Source organism: Dasypus novemcinctus, chromosome 12 (assembly GCF_030445035.2).
Source record: "Dasypus novemcinctus isolate mDasNov1 chromosome 12, mDasNov1.1.hap2, whole genome shotgun sequence".
Classification (NCBI taxonomy): domain Eukaryota; kingdom Metazoa; phylum Chordata; class Mammalia; order Cingulata; family Dasypodidae; genus Dasypus; species Dasypus novemcinctus.
In genome coordinates this window covers 19,583,907-19,594,765 of record NC_080684.1, presented here as the reverse complement: position 1 = coordinate 19,594,765, position 10,859 = coordinate 19,583,907, and the positions used below count along the sequence as shown (strand labels likewise).

Sequence of the window (10,859 nt, the reverse complement as noted above, 5' to 3'; positions counted from 1 at the left end):
AGGCAAACCATTTCATGGTATCTGCTTTAAGCCTAGGAAACTAAAACAGAATTAGATACCAAAAGAGTGGGGTGCGGCTATTACAATACAAAAAATTGTGGACACATCTTTGAAATTGTGCTATGGGTGGAGGCTGGAAGAATTGTGAGCTATATGAGAGAAAAGGCTTTGATTCTTTGAAGGGACTGCTGGTAGAAATATGGATGTTAAAGGGACTTCAGATTAGGACTTAGAAGAAAATATTGTGACTGTTATTGGAAACTGGAACAAAGGTGATTCTTGTTTTAAAGTGCAGAGAACTTGGCTAAACTGAGGTCTGATGTTGAATAGAAAGCAGAATTTGAAAGTGATGAACTTGGATATTTAGCTGAGGAGATTTCCAGGCTAAGTGTGGAAAATGCAACCTGGTTTCTCCTTGCAGCTATAGTAAAAAATTAGAGGGAAGGGATTAACTGAGAACTGAACTCCTGGTCACAAAGAATCCAGAAATTGGAGGTTAGGAAAATTCTGAACTTTTGGAAAGTGATTCCCAAACAATAGTGCTCCATGTGAGGGTTTAACTGAAAACACGGATCCAGTCAGCCATGGCAGTGTGTGTTAGGACTGGAAATATAGTTATCCAAGAAAGATCTGTGGAAAGTTCTTTTTCCTGATGGCTTGGTCCCCTGTATACTATATGCAAAACTGACAAAATTTTTGTGATATCCGTATGAATGGAACCACTGCCAGCCTGGATGAAAAGGAACAGAAAATGGATATGCTGGAGGAAAGATCACTTCAATGCAAGAACCATGGGAGCTGGTCTGGACCAAATACTTCTTGGGCCAAAAGAATGGGCCCACGCATGTATGTTTGAAAGGTAGAGCCTATCCTGACATACAGGATTAGAGCAAGCCTTCTGTCCTGTTGTTCAGGAAAAGAACTGCTGCTCCAGGCTTGAGAGAGAATGGAGCATATTCGCTGGGTATTACAGAGAGATAGACCAACATCCCATTGCTCTGAGAGTGCTGAATCTGTGCCCGAGAGATCGTAGAGAGTCTGGCTGCCACCCCAAAGCCTGAAGGGTGGCGTCTTCACTTCAGTGCTTCAGAATACCATGGTAGCTGAACAAGCACTTGTAAGGTTTGGGGCTGATGCTCCATGAGACCAAGAACACAGTCCACCATTCCACAGATGACTCTCAGACCTTGAAATATAATGGAGTATGCCCTGCAGTGTTTGAACTGTTTGAGAAATGTGACCCCTGTTTTCCTTCTAGTTGTTCCCCATGAAAACGAAAATGTTTATCTTATCCTATGCTTGCCTCTCCATTATATTTTGGAAGCAGATAACTTGTTCAAAAGATTTCATAGGCCCACAGATAGAGGGCTATTGTGTCTAATGACAGACCACTTAAGGGTGACTTAGGGTTTTTACAATATTGTGATGGAATGCATGTATTTTTCATATAGAAAGTAAACATCTTTTGGGAACCCAAATGAGTGAGTTTGGTGGTTTGAAGCTGTATAATCCTTATAAAAACATGTTCTTAAGTCTAATTCATTCATGTAGGTATGAACTTATATTAAGTAGAATCTTTTGCTGAGGCTCCTTCAGTTAAGGTGTAATCCACTTCATACATGACAGGTGTTATCATATTAGAAGAGTCCTTTATAAGAAAATGAAATTCAGTACAGAAAGAGAAAGCCCAGAAGCCAGGAACTTAAATCAGCAAAACTCAGAATGGAGAGACCAGCAGGCATTGGCATGTGCCCAGCCATGTGACAGAGGCATCCAAAATCACTAGCATCTGGTCTTCATAGGAAAGCATTGCCTTCATTATGTCTTGATTTGGTCATTTTCCTGGACTTTAACTGTAGGCAAATAAATTCCCGTTGTTCAAGCTTAACTATTCCATGGTATTTGCTTTGAGCAGCCTAGTAACGAAAACAGGAGGGCGAAGGTATATTATAAATACTTAGCCAATTCCAGTATATTATGATCACTGGTTTTCATATTCAGTTTGACAGTAGGAAGCTTGTTCTTTCACCACCAATTTTTTTATGCCAACATACAATAAATGCAGTATCGCCATTCAACAACAATGGTGTATTAAACTCATCTTGTTTTCTGGTCCCTGGATCTGGCCCCAGTACCTTACAAGCACCCTCAGTTACTCTGATGAAGAGCAGCCTAAATGCTCACACCTTGGGTCCCAGGGCAGAGTGCTTTTGCTATTCCACCTGATTGCTACTTGTAGACAAATGACTCCAGACAACTAATAATTTCTATTTAACTCCTGACTCATTAAGTTTTCCTGCTTTATACTAGCAAATCTCCATTCTTAACAAAAGTACAATATTTTTTTGTGTGTATCACATATATCATACTGATTATTACTTCTGTATATTATAATATAAATTACTTCACAAAATCGTTTGCGTGAATTGTCAGTTTTCAACCAAGCATGATTTTTCTGGCTCTTCTTGCCCTTCCTCCATAGGAATTTGGCAATATCTGGACATATTTTTAGTAATTATAACTGGGAAAGGTGCAACTGGCATCTAGTGGGTAGAGCATATGAATGCTGCCAAACATCCCACAGTGCACAGGACTGTTCCAACTAAAAAGACATATACAGCCCCAAATTCATAGTGTTAAGGCATTAAATGAATATAAATCAAGTTTTAGGAAAAGATTCCTAATATGCCAAGTCATATCTCTTCTTTCCATAAGACTGATTTTTGTGATCTCTCAATCCTCATATAGATCAATATTGCTTTGACAACTTTCAGTAGCAGTAGCCCATTATTTTGTGAAAGACGTGGAGTTTATGAAACATCCCAGAAGAAAATATCGATGGTATTTAGAAATAAGGAGTCAACAGCAGAACATAAATAAATGAACATAAAGTAACATTTAATTAATGATGCATTTGAAACAACAATGATCATTACCCTGTGAAGCAAGAAAACTGTTCCCATAAGCTAATTCACCATGCATGCCTGCCCAAATTTCCAACAAACCATAAATTCTGCTAATTCATATGCACAAACCCTCCTTTGAAAGAATCCTTGAATCACCATGCAGCAACACAGTTCACAGTTGTTCTTTTATAATTAAGCCTAGAACCAGGTGGATAAAATTTGAATTAATTCCTTCTCCCGGCTTGCATCTGCACTCTCACCCCACAGTGAGAAGTGTTTACTGACACTTCATTTTAAACTGTTCTAATTAAAACTCACAAAAAATACAATCATAATTGTATTAAAAGTAACACTCTAAGATGAAGACATTGTTCCCAGAACACAAGTATAGATTGGTTTCTGAAAGCCAATTACTTGAATATTTGAGTAATGTAGCTCCAGCAACATTAATGCTTGTTTACTTCTATTGGCTTTCACACAATGGATATTTACTGGATTAACTTAGAAAATTTTTATGACTCTCCTTAGCAGAGGCCAAAATACATACTTTCATTCCCCTTTTATCACAGTCCGAATTCAAACATTCTATATCAAATGTTCATATAGTCAGTAAAAAATTAATTTTTTGGAAGAACATTATTCTTGATGCCTTTAACATAGACCAAAAGATTTCATCTCATTAACTGAATTTTAATCTGAATTCTACCACCTACAACTGTGTGAACTTTGGCCACTGCCTCAGTTTCCTCAACTGAAAATGGCAAAAAAAAGAGGTTCTAATTTTTAGAATTGATGAGTGGTATAAGTTAAAAAATGAAAGCAAGTAGATCAATACTTGGCATTTGGCAAGTGATTAAATTTTTGTTACTGTACTCACATATTCTTCCAAAATTTTGAAAGCATTCCTGTTCCTCTATATTAATCCACATTATATTTTCATCAGTCTGGCTAATGAAAATACCATTGCTTAATTACAAAAAAATACTTGCCAGTTCCAAATTCCAGTGTATAGTGTTGAGTTCTACTTCTTCAGGATTAAACTACAGTATTTGTCACTGTAACCACTCAGTTATGTGGCTTTCTTTTCCCATGGCTTTTACCACCTGTATTCAAAGCTTTCCCTAAAATCTTATGTAATCATTAACACACTGATCACTACAGTATACTTCAAAAAGTTGTTTATAAAATCAAATCCCTGGCCAGAGGAAATAACTGCAAGACATTTAAAATTACATGCACAGTTGTTGTTTTGTAAATTCACTAGTTCTGTAATAAAAAAATATATCTAAAAAAAATAATAGGGAGGGTTGGAGGGAAAATACACCAAGTGTAAGATAAGGATTATAGTTATTAGTAAGATTTTGATGATATTCTTTCATCATTTGTAACAAATGTCTCACACCAATGCAAAGTGTTGGAGGTGGGTTGATGTATGGGACCCCTGTATGATGCTATGCATTTTTGTTTTGTAAGTTCCCAACTTTTACTATATACTTATTGTTTATGTATGTTCATGTATGAATGGTATATTAATACTTCAATAAAATTTTAAAAAATAAATGCACCACCTTCTTGTGATTTCTTAAATGAGGTATACAGACAAAGGATGTTGTCCTCACATATCTACTTCAAAGACCTTCGAACATGATGTATTTCCATTCAATATTTTAGCTTCAACATAAAAATTTCAAAAGAGAAATCTAAGTGGTATCCTCTGAGACCCCTACAAGTTTCTGCTTGTTATGTTAATTATTCTAAACATGAGTTTTTGCCTCTTACTGCAGAGAAAAAAAGACATTGCTTCTTCTGCCCCCTGGGCCATCAGGCTCAGCCATCCCATTACAGACTGCCTAATCTTATATCTGTACTTCTGAAGGGATGGATATATGTGAGAATCACTCATTTCACAGATTCACCTGGCACAGTTTTTAGGGAAACAGTTAAAAAAAGATGTGATGTTCCTGTGTTTGACTCCATAGTTACCAGATATATGTCCTCCTAAGTTTTTCGTAGGTTCTTTTGGTTTGTTTTTTAAGGATTTCAAAGGCTTAATGCAAGGGGAAAAATAGTACCAAGACAGACCTCAATGGGAGCAAGACCTGGAGCTTCTGGGGTAAGCCACTGTGATGCCTTTACTGTGGTTTTCAAGAAGAGAAAGAGAAAATGAACTGAAGTACCAGTAATTGAGCCATAACATAATTGGACTGCATAAACATAGAGACTCCTGGCCCAGGAAAAGACCAGAACAGAAGGAAGTCTTCTGAGCCATAACCACCAGCCCACCAATTCAGTAATGTCCTCTATAATTGACTAAAATTTCTCCACTCTCACTCTCCCGACTACTTTTACATCTTCATGAAACCTTTTTTATGACTATCTGAAATGTGTCTTTTCACTCTCTGTCTTTCCATAGAGTTTTGTGGGATAGAGCATAAGCCCCCAAATCACTGCAGATATTCACATTTCCATGCAGTAGGACTGGGTGTTCACCTACTCTGAGCAGCTACCTGGGGAAAACCCTCTGGCCTCAGCGACTAATGTTAGGTTATGGGAGCAGAGATACTGCTCTCTGTCTTCCAATTCAGCATTGATCCATGCGCCAGGAGTATAATAAAGGCAAGAAACAGCAGCTGGAAATAAAAGTCAGAACAGGAGTGGGAAGGCTACATCAGAGTAGATAGTGGACTTTGATACTTTTCTAAATCAAATTACATGTGCCATAGAAAGTTAATTTTAAGCTATTACTAATAGCCTTCATCTACGAGAAATATCAAATCAATGTAGCAGCTGAAGAAAATAGCAGTAGGGATCAAAACTAATAAATTTTAAAGAAAATAAAATGAACTCATTAGTGTTATTATTTCTTGCCCACTTATTTTCACTACTCCCAAGTCGAAGTGCTTCCCTCAACCATTGTATTTATACTTTCTCTGCATAAACAAATTCCCCCAATTTTGATCAATAGTATGCTTTTCCATGCTCAGTGACAAACTGGATATCATTCTCTTTGTGTTCTAAATAGCTCTTCAATCCCAGCATTAAGATTTTAAAATTAATTCACTTGTCACTGACAAAATGTTAATAACCCTTTGGTATATGTCTTGTTCAAGGAATATTTCTGTACTACCTGCCCCCATGTAAAGGATGTGATGAGTTACATGCCAAACTGCTGGTTTCAAATTCCAACTCTACTGCTTGCTACCTCTGTGGATTTGGGCAGGTTTTCCACCAGCTTTTCTGCTTCTATTCCTCATCTGTTTAAAACAAAAAGGGGTAAGGATATAAATGTTCCCTATCTCATTGGACAGGTGTAAGAAATAAGTACCTTAATACATGTCAAGTGCTTGGAATGGTGTTTAGTGATATCTTCTTCATTATCATTAGCATCCTCCTTCTCATTATTCATTAGGACTAAATGTATTATTATGAATGGTTTGAGGAGTTATCCTAGGCATAAATGGAGAATGAAGGACAGAATGGGATGTCTTTTAGTATAACCCCCAAATTCAATACGTGCTTATTTGTAAAGTTGCATTATATTAAAATCACATGCAAATTGGTAAACCCAGCTTTCCTATGAAGAATCACACAAAACTAACTTCTGCATTAATGCTTCCTCTCACTGTAAAGATGCAGAATATTCCTTCTCTAACCAATATGGACCTGGATTGAGTCACCCAATTTCATGAGAATTGAAGGCGCTGAGATCCTTGTGATGGAAAAAATGAGCATAAGATGAACAAAATCAAATTAATCAAAGCAATTTTCTATTTAATTCAGAGAGAAAATACCAAATGGTGAATTGTTCATATCAATGGAGGGAATGGACTTAATTTATTTTTTTATTGTTGTTGTTGCTTGGTATTTTGACATTAGAGAAATTGTATAAATAGATGATAAATGTAGAAACAAGAGGAGGTACTCAAAATAGAATAGTTGAGCAAGTTGTGTTTCTTCAGTGCTGAATTAGAATTTGAGCCAATATGGTGTATATTATCCTACTAGGCAAAACTGATACATACATACACTGAATCTATGAAGGTCTTATAGGTTGGGAAACTGTGTGACTATTCACTATTAATAATGAGATAATAAGTAGAAAGCGCAAGTTTGGGTAGCTATATGGGTATGCAAAATTCAATGTAATTGTGAGTCTTTCGAGTACTCCCAATGATGGACATAGTAGTATCATGACAAAGTACAGAATACAGGACAAATAAAATGTCATTGGGACTGGGGAAACACTGTGAAATTATCTTTCATGAAAGGGGACAATCTGATTGTATAGCCCAGATCAGATTTTCAGGCTAAGGAAGAGTAGAAAGTCTAAGAAGAGAATTTATACTTGGATTATAATGAAAATTGATATTAATCTTAAAGGGAAAAAAGAATATACACATAACAGTTGGACATTGTTCTATACTAAGTCGTTTTCTTCCTAATGCCTGTCAAAAATCTTATATGTACAATAAATCTGTGAATATTTGTTATCTGAAATGTAGGGGGTTTTGGAAAAGGATAGAAGAATAAACATTTAGAAAGTTGGATTATTAAGGAGGGAATGAATTACAAAGTGAATAGACAAATGAATTAAAGGATATGGGTGATGATAGATTGCTGGCTTGTAGTTATAGATTGCTGTCATGGGTTTAAACACATTTCTAGTACAGGCAGACGTTGGCTAGTAAGTGTGGGATGACTCCTCAGATATAGGGATCTGGTAGTTGATGGTAGGTACACAAGTAAAGTGTACTCCTTGACCTTCAATAGGGGTAAAAATCAGACTGATTATGCACATGGACAGACAAAACATACACATTTCATTGCCTGTACTTACCAATTATCCTTGGTGCTCAGTCTTTCTTAAATTTGTGGATTTGTAGTCTTTCCCGCACAATATGAGCTACACGATCTGTACTATTCATTCAATTATGTTCTTTTCTGTAGCATACCCTCATTGGAATTCTAGTATACACATTTTTTTCTTCACAGGGGCATGTGTCCTGGGTGCAAAATAGTTTAGAACACAATCGCTGCCTTCAAGAAACTATAATGTCTTGGAAAGGTGTAAAAAGAAATACATTAACAAATGTTACACTAGATACCAGAATAAGAGAGTGATTCATCTGCCATCATAAGGGAAAAGAATTAGTTATTGGGAGTGGAAAAGTTCGGTCATACTTTGACAAGAAGCAGGAATGCATAAGAAAACCTTAACAGGGTGTAATCTGACCAGGATTCAAAGAGCACTTTCTTGATATCAGAGAGGTAAGTGTGGAAATAATGATGTTAAATAGTAAAATACCTAAATACATTTGTTTTCTTATTCAAAATATCTCAGTGCAGTGATTTGTACCAAATTGGATTTGGGGATTAAAAACAAAAGTGTTTATGATGGCTAATCAGTTATCAGGCACTCAATGATAATAGTTGTCCAATTGTTATACATACTGGTGATTTCAGGAAAGGATATGATAAAAGAAGTTCTCAGAAAGACACTGATTCTGGTGAAAGGCAGAATAAAAATAAAATTTAGATTGAATGCTATGGCATTCCATGAGGAGCAAATGCTTGTGAAAATGGAAAGAGAAAGATGCACCTGCATGGTGATCAGAGGGGAGTATACTGGTCTGCCCTCAAGACTGAGGCCTCCATAGAGTAATAGCTCGATGATCACGGAAGTCAATAGATGCCAGATGATCAAGGACATGAAAGACCAAGTCTTGACTAGAAGACAATGAATGGTAAAATGACCTCTTCTTTTGATCCCACATATTTGAATCAAATCTTGACTGTTCAAATTGTCAATTTGTACAATTATGTAACAACATATGCTCAATTTTCTCTCCAGAAAAACGGATGAATAAAATTACTCCCTTATTCCTTATGTTCTGTCCTCCAAATAGAACATAATATTCAAACACACACACCTATTATGCAAACATATTCTAGTGTCTATATATTTCATTCTTGTCCCAAAGATGAAATGGACAATTTATGTAAAATGTCTGTGAAAAATATAATAAAAGACAAAATATTATTATTGGGAGTAGATGTGGCTCAAGTGGTTGAGCATCTTCTTCTCACATGGGAAAACCCAGGCTAACTTTCCAGTGGCCTCCTTAAAAGAACAACTAAGCAACAATAAAATAAACAAAAAAAATTAATTCAGGATAGCTAATGTGGCTCAGTGATTGAGCTCCAGTTTCCCACATACAAGGTCTCAGGTTCAATCCCTGGTCCCCAGTAGCTCAAAAAAAAAAAAAAAAAGTTATCATGACTAGGTTTTCAATGAGATCAACAGCCTGAGTAAAAGAGAAAAGAATTCATGTTTTGAGACATCCTCTCCAGGAAGCCCACTAGAATCTACAAAGTGTAGGGAACAGTGTAGATCACATTTACAGATAACGAAGAGGCTATTCCACACAGTCCTGATTGAAAATATGAATACATTTCTTCACTAATCTCTGAAGTATACAAGCATCGTTAGGTAGCATTCATCCAGGGTGAGGATTAAAAGAAAGAATCAACATAGGATGAAGAGATTCAAAGGAACCAGTGAGGGCATACAGGAACTTAAGTTGGTAGTAAGCAAGATGCCTCCTCCTAAATAATGAATGTGGTCAATAGAGCTTACAGGTCTGTCCCTATTTTATATCTGGACAGCAGCACCTCTCAATGGCCTTGGGGAACCACAGCACTATCCCTGAGTTCATCCTCCTTGGACTCTCTGCTGATGTCCATGTCCTGGCTCTCCTCTTTGTGCTGTTCCTGGGAATTTACATCTTAACCTTGACGGGGAACCTGATGATGCTGCTGGTCGTCAGGGCAGATTCTCAACTCCACACACCCATGTCCTACTTCCCCAGTCACCTCTCCTTCCTGGATATTAGTTTCTCCTCTGCCATAATACCAAAGCTGCTGGAGAATCTCGTCTCAGAGGAAAACCATCTCTGTTGGAGGCTGCCTGACTCAGGTCTTCTTTGAGTCTGGGGACACAGAAGCCTGCCTGCTCTCAGTGATGGCCTATCACCACTATGTTGCCATCTGCCACCCTCTTCTCTATGGACAGATAATGAGCAACCAGTTCTGTAAGGGGCTGGTGTGGGGATCCTGGAGCCTGGGCTTTCTGGGTGCACTTTTCAACACCCTTCTTCCTATGAATTTAGACTTCTCTTGGGAGGATTCCATCCCCCACTACAGCTGTAAGCTGCCCTCATTCTTCCCTTGTCCTGTTTGGAAATTACAACTAATTTTATATTCCTTCTCCGCTTCAGTCTACTGCATGGAATTGGCACCTGCTTCCTTACTGTTTATTCCTACACCCCCATTATCTCTACCATCCTGAGCATTAGCTCCTCTGCAGGTAGAAGCGCAGCCTCCTCCTGCTTCTCTCGCCTCACCATAGTGCTCCTATTTTATGGTTCAGCTTCTCTTTGCTACCTATTGCCAGCCTCAGGCTCATCATTTGAGTTGATATTCTCTTTACAGTACAGTGTGAGTACACCCTTGGTGAATCCCCTCATCTATAGCCTGAAAAACAATCAGATTAAAGGAGCTGTGTGCAGGACCTTGAGAAAATATCTCCAATGTATCAGGCAGTTGGCTTGAGGAGGATGACTTGGAATGAGCTTATTAAAGCAATGTCATGATTGGACAGTATGATTATTTCTTGATTTCCCTTGGTAGTGGTTGCAAAATGGTATCTTAGAATTTGACAGAGTCATTTGTCAGTGAAGTGAAGAAGGATGCTTTAGATTCATTCTGGCTTTGAGGCAGGCAAATGGTCTAAGAACCATGTTTGTCCAGTCCTTTTCCATGGAAAGTCTTTTGGTTGCTCTGATGGGTCTTCATCCTATCTTGTTTCCTTTTATTATGCATTTCAGTGAACCACTTGGTTAAGTGCCCAGCTGATCAGAGAAGGAAACATATAAAGCAAGCTGGTTGATCTTC

General features: G+C 37.5%; 1 pseudogene; it reads left to right on the top strand.

The window, feature by feature from the left end:
• Positions 1-9,927: 9,927 nt before the first annotated feature.
• LOC139440083 (olfactory receptor 8S1-like) lies at positions 9,928-10,517 on the top strand (annotated as a pseudogene).
• The last annotated feature ends 342 nt before the right edge of the window (positions 10,518-10,859 follow it).